We start from the raw sequence: 13,302 nt of genomic DNA, 5'->3' as shown, positions 1-13,302 counted from the left end.
CAAGACACAATTTCTCACTATGGGGAGGTTTCATACAGCTGATGAAGAAAATACAGGTTTAGTGGCTGATCTGACTAGCCTAAAGGAGGCACAGGAATGAGCAAGCCTATATGAGAAAGACAATTGGTTGAAAAGGGGGGCTGTAAATATTAATGACATCTGGTATGGACCAAATGGTCTGTTTGTAGCTCCACTAACACTGCTGAACATTCTTATACAACAGGCACATGGACAATCTCATGTGCATAGAAAGGAAGTGATAAAGCAGATAAAGCAAGATTGGTGGTCTCCTTATTTGGGTCCAACAGTAGATCATGTTTTGACTAACTGCGCTGTGTGTGTAGAATATAACTACAGAAAATATATGACTGCACCCTTAGGTCATATTCCTGTCCCAGATGGACTATTTAGGCATTTGATGATGGGACATGGGAAAGCCTGTAGGGAAGTATAGATACATAATTGTGATAGTTGACATTTTCAGTCGGTGGACAGAGGCTCAGGCTACAACTAGGGACACAGTAAATGCAGCAGCTAGATTTCTCCTTAGAGAAGTCATACCTAGATTTGGAATACCTGATAAAAGTTCAGACAATGGTCAACACTTTGTGAACAAAGTGATTCAAAAAATCTCACAGGCACTGAGAATCAAACACAGACTAGGGTGTGTTTATCATCCTCAGTCACAAGGCAGAGTAGAAAGGCAAAATGGAATAATTCATAAGATTGCAAAGATTATGGCAGATAGTAAACAGAAAATCAATTGGTTAGATGCGCTGCCTTTAGCATTGATGAGCATGAGAATGTCAACCAACAGAGTCACTCACCTAACGCCTCATGAAATGTTAACTGGTCGACCAATGCCAGTAATATACTTGAGGGGACCCACCCGTGGCCCTAACCTTGAACAGTTGCAGAAAGAACTACAATAATATGTCAAATGTCTGACAAAAATCCACAGAGAGATTTTCACTAAGGTGAAAGGAGCCACCGGAGAGAGGACCTCGACTATTGCTGATGAAGGACTGAAGGAAGTGCTCCCCGGGGACTACGTCTACGTCAAAATGTTCAAGAGAGGCTGGACTGAACCCAGACGGGAAGGACCATTTGAAGTGATTCTAGCTACTCCAACAGCTGTAAAGGTAAAGAACAAAAAGTCTGAATTCACCTTAATCATTGTTCCAGAGCTCCAGATCTGTTAAGACCACTCCCATCAGCTACACCCACTGTGCAACAACAAAGCACAGCCGCAGGAGCAAGGGACCAGACAACGCCAACACCAGGCGTCATTGAGCCAGGTCCGAGTAGACTACAAAGACTGGTAACTAGGAGCGTCACTAGAGCTATACCACCATCAGCTGACGACTCTGACTGATTGATGTTGAGTCTAGGCAACGGCTGGCAAACAGTCATCCAGACTTATTTTCATTTTTATTTTTATTTTTAGTTCAGTTAGAGGAGTGAGCCAAGTTCCGCCTCTGCTGCAGTAATAAAAAAAAAAAACACAGGACAACTAATAAACTCTGACTGAATAATTTGACATTATGCCTGGTTGGCATACATTTAGATATCCTGGACTTTGTGGACTGAGGGGAACCACTTGTGTATTGTTTATGTTGTGTGATAGTCTGTGATAGTCATTCTGTCTACATGTATTTCTCACACAAGTTAGGACCCACTAGGTAACTTGAATGATACACATGTGTTCACACCACTAAACACATCCACACAGGTCAGAATAAATGACACAGGTCCAGTTCTAATTTCACTCGAACATGAGAGGCGAGCAGTAGTCTTATCTGTAGCATATTCTGCAGTAAGGCAGACCTGGAGCACATCAGAAGGATTAGTTTGTGAACGATACTGTCCAATAAATAGTCAGCAGTTATGCATTGGGACATCAAGTTTTTCACGATGAGAATACAATGTGCTTAATGAATGGACATTGGTGAGAGGTAATAAGACGTACACGAGGTCAATGACATGCTTACATAAGCCAGGTATATCTAACTGTACTCAAATTCCAAACTGTGTCAATCCAGCTTCAACAAAACCAAGACAACAGTTTCATAAGATACATAATAATAATAATGCATAATAATGGTACATCACCTAAATCAGTCCAAGATAGAGCAAGATTATTTTGTGAAATATCAGAATTTAGGAGCTAATGATACAATTACAGACATAAAGGGTAAGTTCCACTCAACTGGAACTCAAAAGAACAATGTTTGAGCCGTGGGATTTTCACTGTTAGCGCACATTGTGACTTTCTGATGTGCTATGAAAGTATACACCTTAATCATTCACACAGAGTAGTCATACACAAATGGGAAGCCCGAGAATGGTACATGCTAATGGGAACTATTGATTCAGAGACTAACAATGGCCAAAAGGATAAAGGTGAGTTAGTTACAATGTACGCTACTCAGAACATGTTGTATAAATATTTGCAATTCACAGCCCATACGAATGTTGACAATGATTGCATAGCATGTTACTCTAAAAAAGGGGTCCCAACAATTGTTCCATTGGGAGGTTTAGCTGAATGTGTAAATAAGTCTACAGTATGCCCATTAATCTGCTTGTTGTGGTGCATGAATGTTAACTACAATCCTGAACAGGCTCACAGTTGTTCAATATTGTACAGACCATTCACTCATCCTCCACGTGCAGGATGATGGATGGCCATACCCATATTGTTTCTGTCGACATTCTGTCCCAAATGAGAGAGGAATAATTCACAGATGCAGAAGAAAGTTAAATAGTACAGGTTGGGATCTGGACAGTAATATAAAGTTATTGAACATAGACTTGGGTGAGGGTACAGTACCAGTGGCTGATATATTTTGGGTTTGTGATAATGGTAAACAAATAGCTCAATCTTTAGCTCCCACCTGGAAAGGATGTTGTGCTCCAGTTACTTTATCAGGTCAGGTTGCACTATTACCTGTACACATACCAACAGCTCGGAACAAGCGAGATGTATCATCTTGGCTTGCAGGTAAAGACACTAAATTTTCAAAACCTACTTTAACGTATTCTGGAGTGCCAATTGACGTACCAGCTGAACACATGGTAATGTCTCACTCTAGTATTGACAATTGGGTAGCCTTTTTTTCCGTGGCATCAGACTCATAAAAATGCCCATTGGATTAATTATATTTGGTACAACCAGCAAAGGTTTATGAATATCACTATTGGTGCTTTGGCTTCTTTAGGCCAGCAGATAGATGCAACTTCTAAAATGGTGGTACAAAATAGGTTTGCTATTGATTCTATGCGAGCTCCAGATGATGGTGTTTGTGTTCTGTTTGGAGAAGAGTGTTGTACTTACATTCCTATGAACACTGCTGAAGATGGTAATTTCACTAAATTTATGACACAATTAAAGGAATTGAGAGATGAACATGTGGCCAACACAAAGGGAGGAGTCCCTGGAGAGGGATGTTTGTCTTGGCTATTTTCAGGCCAATGGAAACGGGGTTGATTAGAATGGGTATGTTTTTGCTTTTGTTTCTTCTTATTTTGTTTTTATTGGGAAGTTGTGTTATGCCTTTTATTCGCAGCATGGTGGGTAAAATTATGTCTGGACTCACAGGACAGTATCCCGTACTTCAACCTGTACAATCCAGTGGATCTTCTCGAACTATTCGTGTGACATGTCATGTCCGACCTTACACCTACTCGGATCGTCAAGTCATCTGACTGAGGTGAAGTGCTAGAAACCTCTCCCTATAGTCAGCAACGTGCCTATCTACGTGATGTAAAATCACAATAGGTAGAAGAAAACATCTTCAGGAGCAAACAGCTTCGTTTGTTTGTTTTATATTATCCATGTATTTACTCATATGTTATTCTTTTTGTTATTATTTGCTGTAATCAATTATCCATATATTCATTTGTATTTACTCATGAGAAAATGCAGTTGCACATGCCATTCTTGTTTATTAGGAACAGGGATAGTTAAGCTTGCTAAATATTTACATATACATTGCTCCCAGATAGACTCTGTATTGTATGGTAGTCAATATTAGGATGTAATTTGACCTATTGGTTATTGACTGATTAGCACCAAAGACTGTTAAAGGGTGTGAATACAGGGCTATAAGGCCTGAGCAGTCGTGAAATGCCCATATGATGGGTGAAAAGAGGGCCTGATGATTCAGTATTATGGACCTATTACCCAAAGGAGGGTTTGTGCTTGACTGATGAGCATGGTCTAAGAATATGAGCTGTGTCAGACTCCAGTGTTGACTGACTCTTAAAGTCACCCAGGACAGTGTGTCCAAGGATAGTCGACATTTTTAAAAAGTTGTTATAGCCGCCCGTGCTTGGATGTATCTTATTAAAGGTACCTGCCTAATATTCTATTATACAATAGTATGACCTGTCTGGGGAGGAATGATGATATATTATGGTATGTTTTATTTAGTTTATTTGTAGTTCAATACTCTGCATTATTCAGACACATATATCCAGCTATTATACACAGTATATACTAACAACTATATAAACGCATATATGCACCTTTATTTGCACTTATAAGAAGATGCAGTGGTTCACGACTAGTGTGAAAGGGGGGAATGATGGAGAATTCACTTATTCATAGATCAGGCATGGGATATTTCCCCAGAGGCAAAGATGTACAGACATGTGACTGCAATAAACAAATAATATAGAAAACATGTGAATGTAATAAACAAATGATATAAAGACATGAGAATTATTTTAAACAAATTTTTATGGCAAAAAGTATTAAATGTCTGGTACGGTGTGATATACGACACCATTAGAAGATAAGGATACCTTCTTAGTTGGGATCCGACGACAGTGGCAGCATCTCGAGGTAGCTCCATCTCTTTGTATTTTTTCTAAGTCTTTGTTTACTTTTTTATCTGTAACTTTTTGGTTACACACCTTGAGGAGTGTACGCCGGCAGAGTTAACGTCAACATCCTGGAGGAGCTATGGTGCTTTAGAGGGTGCCGTGCGGGGATTAAAGTGAAGACAAGGCGGCGGGAGAAGAAGTGGAGATACAAGCCCGCAGTTCCTTCGATGGTGATGGGAAACGTGATTTCTCTGGCTAACAAGTCTGACGAACTGGCTGCCTTGGTAAGAAACCAGAAGTTATATAGAGAGTGTAGCCTGCTATGCTTTACGGAGACATGGCTAACTAGCCAAATCCCCACTGCTAACATTGAGCTGCCCGGCTTCAGTGTAGCTCACATGGATAGAGACTGTAAACTTTCTGGCAAGAAGAAGGGAGGTGGACTGGTGATGTACATTAACAAAAGATGGTGCAATCCCGGACATGTTACAGTGAAGGAGACTGTATGCTGTAAGGATGTGGAGTTATTGGCGGTCAGTCTCCGTCCATACTACATGCCGAGAGAATTCGCACGCCATTGTGGTGTGTGTTTATGTTCTCGGGCGACTTCAATCACATAACATTGGACTCCACTCTCACGAATTTCTACCAGTTTGTCAACTGCCCTACTAGAAAAAACAGAACATTAGACCTCATATACGCAAATTTGAGGGATGCATACAGTGCCACGCCCCTCCCCCCGCTGGGGAAGTCAGACCACAACCTCATTCATCTACAGCCAGTGTACAAGCCCAAAGTACAGAGGCTACCAGCCACCACATGCACCTTCAGGAAATGGACACCTGAAGCAGGTGAGGCTCTGAGAGACTGCTTCGGATCCACAGACTGGAGTGTGTTGCAGAGTGGGGAGGACTTAGAGGAGGTCACACATTGCACTACTGACTACCGGAACTTCTGTATGGACATTGTTGTTCCCACGAGAACTGTACGCTGCTTTCCCAACAACAAGTCTTGGATAACCAGCAATGTCAAGGCCCTTCTCAATAGGAAGAAAATGGCGTTTAGAGAGGGAGACATGGCAGAGCTGAGGCGTGTACAAGGGGAACTCAAAGTTAAGCTGAAAGAGGCTAAGGAGGACTACAGAAGGAAGGTGGAACAGAAGCTACAGGAGAACAACATGAGGGAGGTTTGGGATGGTATGAAGACCATCACTGGCCTCAAAAAGAGCAGCAGTTCTGTGGAGGGGGATCTGGACATGGCGAATCAGCTGAACCAGTTCTACTGCAGGTTTGACCGCCCTGATCCGATGACTGTGGTATGCCAGCCACTCCTTACTGACTCAGACACTGCTCTTGTGTGCTTGCCTGACCAACGAACACCTCCATCACACTCTGGGCGACCCCCATCACAGGCTATCACACCCCTCCCGCACATGGTGTCAATGGCTGCAGTCAACAGCCATCAGTCTCCAGCAATCCAACTACCCCACGAGACAATCACCTCCCCCGCCCCTACCCCCCTTCCCCCCATCGTCACGGCTGACCAGGTCAGAGGACAGCTGAGGAGACTGCGACCTGATAAAGCTGCAAGGCCGGACGGACTGTGTCCAAGGCTGCTCAAGGCCTGTGCTGCTGAGCTGGGAGAGCCACTGAAGCACATCTTCAAACTGAGTCTCCGTCTCGGACGAGTTCCAACACTGTGGAAGACATTATGTCTCACTCCTGTCCCTAAGAAGCCACGCTCAAGTGAGCTTAACGACTACATGCCTGTGGCTCTAAAATCACATGTGATAAAGACAATGGAGAGACTGGTCTTATGCATACTGAGACCCCAGGTACGCCATGCACTGGACCCACTACAGTTTGCATACCAGGAGAAAGTGGGCGTGGAGGATGCCATCACTTATCTCCTACACAGGACACATTCACACCTGGACAAGGGGAACAGTGCTGTGAGAATCATGTTCTTTGATTTCTCAAGTGCTTTCAACACCATCCAACCTCTTAGACTGGCAGACAACAGATGGGTGTGGACGCTCACCTGGTTACCTGGATTACAGATTATCTGTTAGAGTGGCCACAGTACGTGAGACTGAAGAACTGTCTCTCCGACACTGTGATCTGCAACACAGGAGCTCCACAGGGAACTGTGCTCTCACCAGTCCTGTTCACCCTGTACACATCTGACTTCTGCTACAACACTGCGATTGTGGGGTGTATCAGGAACGAGCAGGAGGAGGAGGAGTACAGGAGCCTGGTGGAGGTCTTTGTGCAATGGTGCAAACTGAACCACCTCCAACTGAACACTTCAAAGACCAAGGAGATGGTGGTAGACTTCCGCAGGTCAAAGCCTGTCCTGCTACCAGTCACCATTGATGGGGTCAACGTGGAGGTGGTGGACACCTATAAGTATCTGGGCTTACACCTAGACAATATACTGGACTGGTCAGCCAACACTGAAGCACTCAAGAAAGGGCAGAGCAGGCTGTACTTCTTGAGGAGGTTGGGGTCCTTCAATGTCTGCAGTAAGCTCCTCAGGATGTTTTACCAGACTGTTGTTGCCAGTGTCCTCTTTTATGCTGTGGTATGCTGGGGAGGAAGCATAAAGAAGAGGGATGCTGGGCGACTAGACAGGCTGGTTAAGAAAGCTGCCTCTGTAGTGAGGGCTGAACTGGAGTGCATCACTTCCATATCAGACAAGAGGACCCTGAACAAACTGACCAGCATCTTGGACAATGAGTGCCATCCACTCCACAGTACCATAACTAAGCAGAAGAGCTTGATCGCTCACTGCCAGGCTCAACTGACAGACTGAGGAAGTCATTTGTCCCCAGGGCTATTGAACTGTTCAACGCTTCTCTCAAGGGGAGAGGAGCGATGGACTTCTCTGCATAGTCTGTCTACCCATCCACCTCCTCATCCTCCTCCTCCATATTTGTATATGTGTACCTAACTGGACAATAGAAAAGTCAACCACGGGACAAGTCAACCAACTCACCTACCTCATGTGTACTCTAATCTGACAGCTACAATAGTAGTTCTATACTAATACAGGAACATTGCACTGTACTGCCTTGCACTATTTATTTTACTATATTTATTTCTAATTCTGACACTGCATTGATATTGCACATTCCATACCCTTTGCACTATCCACACTTTTTAAATATTTAAACTATATAATGCACTCAAGAGATCATCCTCAGCTTCTCACCCCAAAAAGTGTATGTAAAGTGTGGTCTCCAGTATGTCATTGTGAGTGATTCTGCAGGAGGCCTTGTGTGATTGCTCTCCAATACTTTAAGAAAATAAAGAGCCTGCTGATCTTCCAAGAGGTCGTCTTCGTCTTTCAAGTATTTTTTTAAGAACTAGAAACTTATATTAGAACTTCTTTCAAGTATTATAGTTAGACTAAATATAAGATTAATATGTGGTGGTAACGACAGCTCCCAAACACGGAGCTTAGCAAAATGAATTAAATAATTAATTCTTAATAAAATAATAATTAATTATCATTGACTCCGCTATGTAGTGCTAATGCCACCGTAACGTGTGCATAACTATTTCCACTACATGAAGCTCCTAGGGTGAAGTGGGGCCCGGGGCTCATGGAAGCTTGGGGCTGGTATGGATGTGTGAGCTCTGGAGGTAGGGGGCCTGTGGAAGTGTGCCCTTCTGGGCTATGGGATGGTCAGCCCCGGCCATCCAGCCCTGGAAGTTGAATGATTTCAAAGTTTTTCCCAAACACTGGGATACCTGGGAAATGACTTCCAAAGAGCGTGGCTATCCAAATTAAAGCCAGAAAGATGGCGACTCTCTTGGGCTTAAAGGGACGGTCTGACAAACCTCCCTGGAAGTCCCCAGATTCAAACACTGGGATTGCTGGCTTGAATTCCATATATAATGGTGAATTGAATTTGACGTGCCCAAAATATGGTGCTCTTCTGGGCTTAAAGGGACAGTCTGCCCAACCTCCCTTCGAAGTCTTATGATTTTAAAGTTGATTTCAGACACTGGGATACCTGTCAAATGACTTCCATAGAGCGTTACTCTTCGAATTAACACCCGAAAGATGGGTGACTCTCTGGGCTTAAAAGGGATGATCTGACCAACCTCCCTGGAAGGCCCCAGATTTGAATACTAGGATTCCTGGCTTGATTTCCACATATAACGATTAATTGAATTTGACGTGCCCAAAAGATTGGTGCCTCTCTGGGCTTAAAGGGACGTTCTGCCCAACCTCTATTGGAAGTCTTTGTTACTTTCATACACCTCAGCTATTCAAACTGATATTGCCCAAAAGATGGTGACTCTCTGGGCAACTGGTATGAGGAGCCTCCCCCTGGATGTCCCCAGAAATTAAAGTTTCTTTAAGGGACACTTGGATACCTCACAAGACTTTCATAGACCTCGGTGCTGCAAACCTATAAGCCAGAGAAGTAGTGACTCGCTGGGCAAAGGGGATGGTATGGGCAGCCTCCCCCTGGAAGTCCCCACAAATTAAAGTTCCTTTAAGGGCACTGTGATACCTGACTAGACTTCCATAGACCCCGGTGCTGCAAACTGTTAAGCCCAGTGGTGGTGACTTGATGGGCTTGAGCTGAGGGTCCCTCTGCGATTACAGCTCTGGAAGTGAAAAGTTTTTAAGACAAAAATTGTGTATCACTGGGAGTTCTGAAGGTATTTCCACCCCCTTAATGCCACTTATCAGTCTGAAGGGGTGAGCCATCCTCGGACAAGGGGTTTGAGGGGTCCCCTTGTCCTGGATGAAATTTGCGCATGGGCGGTTTTGAACTGGTGCAAGTCAGGGAACAGGACAAAGCTTTAGACCGACGAAGAGAGAGTTTGATTGGACTTATGGATGGTGAGCCCATGCCATCCAGCCCTGGAAGTCTGAAAATTTCCAAGTTTATCTCAGACACTGGGATACCTGACTTGACTAACATTGTCTCTGGTGCTGCGATCCGATAAGCCTGAGAAGTGGTGACAAGACTTCCATAGACATTTGATGTGAATCGATAAGCCAGAGAGGTGAAGACATGACAGGCTTATGGATGAGCAGGGGAACCCTCCCACGGAAGTATTTGTCCCTGCTTCCATTGAACCCCGATGATTTGTTCTGATATATGCCCGAGAGTTGGCTGCTCTCTAGGCATGTGGGGATCAAGCGTATGAGGGGTTTCCCCCTGGAAGTCTTTGCTACTTCCATAGACTCTGGTGCTGCGATCTGATAAGCCAGAGAAGTGGCTTCTAATCTGATCCTGTGTTTAGAATGATCCTCCCCAACTGATGTTCTAGCCTCCAGGGCTCCCTCACCTTGTCCAGACCTGTTCCGAAGATAAAGACTTAGACAATCCGGTCGGCTTGGTTGGTCTCCGTAACAAGTCTGTGGCAGCTGTGTTGAAGGTTGGGATCTGTTTGAGGGAACGATCTGACCCTAATCCATCTGTCGGGTCGTGTATCATATATTTCCTCCCATATCCTACAAACTTACACCCCCAAACGGTTCATTCCATGGTGTACCCCGACCCAGTGCGTGTACCATTGGGTTTACAGCCAGGCTTGGGTGTCGGTTCATCCGATGCCTGTAAAATTTATGCCGGTTTAGGTACAGTCGCTCGGATATCTGAAAGGGCTACGGGTGTGAGGGTCCAAAACTGCCGGAAGGTTCCCCCACAATGGGAAAGCACACGGGCCGTGGAGTGCACCGCGCCAATTCTCTCTCTTGCCCCCCCGGGTTTAAGATCCAGGGATTCGGCCTGGTGGTGAATGGACGGGGAGAGTGGCACCTGTCTTCTTTCTGGTAAAATGTCCGAGATGCTCAGCAGCAAGTACCGCGACCCAAACGATAAAAAGTGGGAGCTTAGCCTACCACATGCTAACTGCGTACCCAGTAAACAAGGAACGTCCCTGGACGTTCAAAAAAGGTCTAAAATTAGTCGGTCTGTCAAGGACATATTTTAAACATCAGTAGATGTCCAAAATTAATTGAAAACAAGTCAGTTATTTCAGGACAAATTGACAACGTCAATGGACGTCCGAAATGGGTTGAAAACAAGTCAGTTATTTTGGGACCAATTGATAACATAAATGGACGTCCGAAATGCGTTGAAAACAAGTCCGTTTATTTGGGACTAATTGACAATGTCAATGGACGTCCGAAATGCGTTGAAAACAGGTCAGTTATTTCGGGACCAATTAATAACGTCAATAGACATCCGAAATGCATTGAAAACAAGTCAGTTATTTCGGGACCAATTGACAACGTCAATGGACGTCCGAAATGCGTTGAAAACAGGTTAGTTATTTCAGGACAAATTGACAACGTCAATGGACGTCCGAAATGCGTTGAAAACAAGTCAGTTATTTTGGGACCAATTGATAACATAAATGGACGTCCGAAATGCGTTGAAAACAAGTCCGTTTATTTGGGACTAATTGACAATGTCAATGGACGTCCGAAATGCAATGAAAACAGGTCAGTTATTTCGGGACCAATTAATAACGTCAATAGACATCCGAAATGCATTGAAAACAAGTCAGTTATTTCGGGACCAATTGACAACGTCAATGGATGTCCGAAATGTGTTGAAAACAGGTTAGTTATTTCGGGACCAATTGATAATGTCAATGGACGTCCAAAATGCAGAAAGAAAGCAGGGTGACATGAAGTGTTGTCTATTCTTCTCTCTGACAGGTGTCATATTCGGGTGATTGACACATTTGGGACAGAACCGCTGTACAATCATGAGGAATATGCCATGCTACACGGCTTTAGGACCAACTGGGGCTACTGGAACCTCAACTGCAAGCAGTACATGACCATGTTCCATAAACAGGGTTTTGCCTTTTAATTTCTTGCCTGTGGAAGAGTGCTTTAAAATGGTTAGGTCCATCATTGCGGGGATTCGGCCTAAATATAAGATTAATATGTGGTGGTAACGACAGCTCCCAAACACGGAGCTTAGCAAAATGAATTAAATAATTAATTCTTAATAAAATAATAATTAATTATCATTGACTCCGCTATGTAGTGCTAATGCCACCGTAACGTGTGCATAACTATTTCCACTACATGAAGCTCCTAGGGTGAAGTGGGGCCCGGGGCTCATGGAAGCTTGGGGCTGGTATGGATGTGTGAGCTCTGGAGGTAGGGGGCCTGTGGAAGTGTGCCCTTCTGGGCTATGGGATGGTCAGCCCCGGCCATCCAGCCCTGGAAGTTGAATGATTTCAAAGTTTTTCCCAAACACTGGGATACCTGGGAAATGACTTCCAAAGAGCGTGGCTATCCAAATTAAAGCCAGAAAGATGGCGACTCTCTTGGGCTTAAAGGGACGGTCTGACAAACCTCCCTGGAAGTCCCCAGATTCAAACACTGGGATTGCTGGCTTGAATTCCATATATAATGGTGAATTGAATTTGACGTGCCCAAAATATGGTGCTCTTCTGGGCTTAAAGGGACAGTGGAAGAGTGCTTTAAAATGGTTAGGTCCATCATTGCGGGGATTCGGCCTGGTTGATCCTGCCAGTTTCATATGCTTGTCTCAAAGATCTAAGCCATGCAAGTCCATCCAAGAAAGCCAGCAGGCATGCAAATTACCCATTCCTGACACGGGGATGTAGTGACAAAAAATAATGGTGCGATGTCTCCCCTAAGGTTTTGTGACCGTAATGAACTCAATTTAAACCCATGGGTGAGAACCCATTGTGCAAGTCTAGTGCCAGCAGCCGTGGTAATTCTAGCTCCAATAACGTATGTTCAAGAAGTTCAAGAAGTTTATTGTCATTTCAGCAGTATACAGTGTTTACAGTACACAGTGAAACGAAATAGCGTTCCTCCAGGACCAAGGTGCTACATAAGACAATACACAACATTAAAGTGCAACTAGTGCTAACATAAAACAGTGCACACACATTAAAGTGCAAAAGACATAGAACATAAAACAATACACAACATTAAAGTGCAACTAGTACAAATCTAGTGCAACATAAAACAGCGCTTACACATTAAAGTGCAAAAGATATGGCTAAGAAAATACAAAACAATACAAAACAAAACAAAACCCCGGACACCCTGACCCAGGTTAATTTTGCCTCAGTTAAAAAGCTTGTAGTTGGACCTGGGGATGGGTGATCTGGCGGTGGCGTTGATTTAACCATTATGACACTAGGAAACCACAAGTCTTTGGGCTCTGGGGGGAGTATGGGTGGCAAAGAGACTTAAATGAATTCAAATCAAATCAAATTTATTTATATAGCGCTTTTCACAACTGATGTTGTCACAAAGCAGCTTCACAGAATTCCAGTAAGACAAAGATTTGACATGAAATGTAAAAAACAAAATGTAAAACCCTCAAGTGAGCAAGCCAGGGGCGACAGTGGCAAGGAAAAACTTCCCCAGCTGAGGAAGAAACCTAGGGAGGAACCATGGCTCACAAGGAGTGACCCATCCTCCTCTGGTCAATCTACTGGT

Source organism: Hoplias malabaricus, chromosome 13 (assembly GCF_029633855.1).
Source record: "Hoplias malabaricus isolate fHopMal1 chromosome 13, fHopMal1.hap1, whole genome shotgun sequence".
Classification (NCBI taxonomy): domain Eukaryota; kingdom Metazoa; phylum Chordata; class Actinopteri; order Characiformes; family Erythrinidae; genus Hoplias; species Hoplias malabaricus.
The sequence above is the reverse complement of the archived record's forward strand: the minus strand, read 5'-3'. Positions refer to the sequence as shown.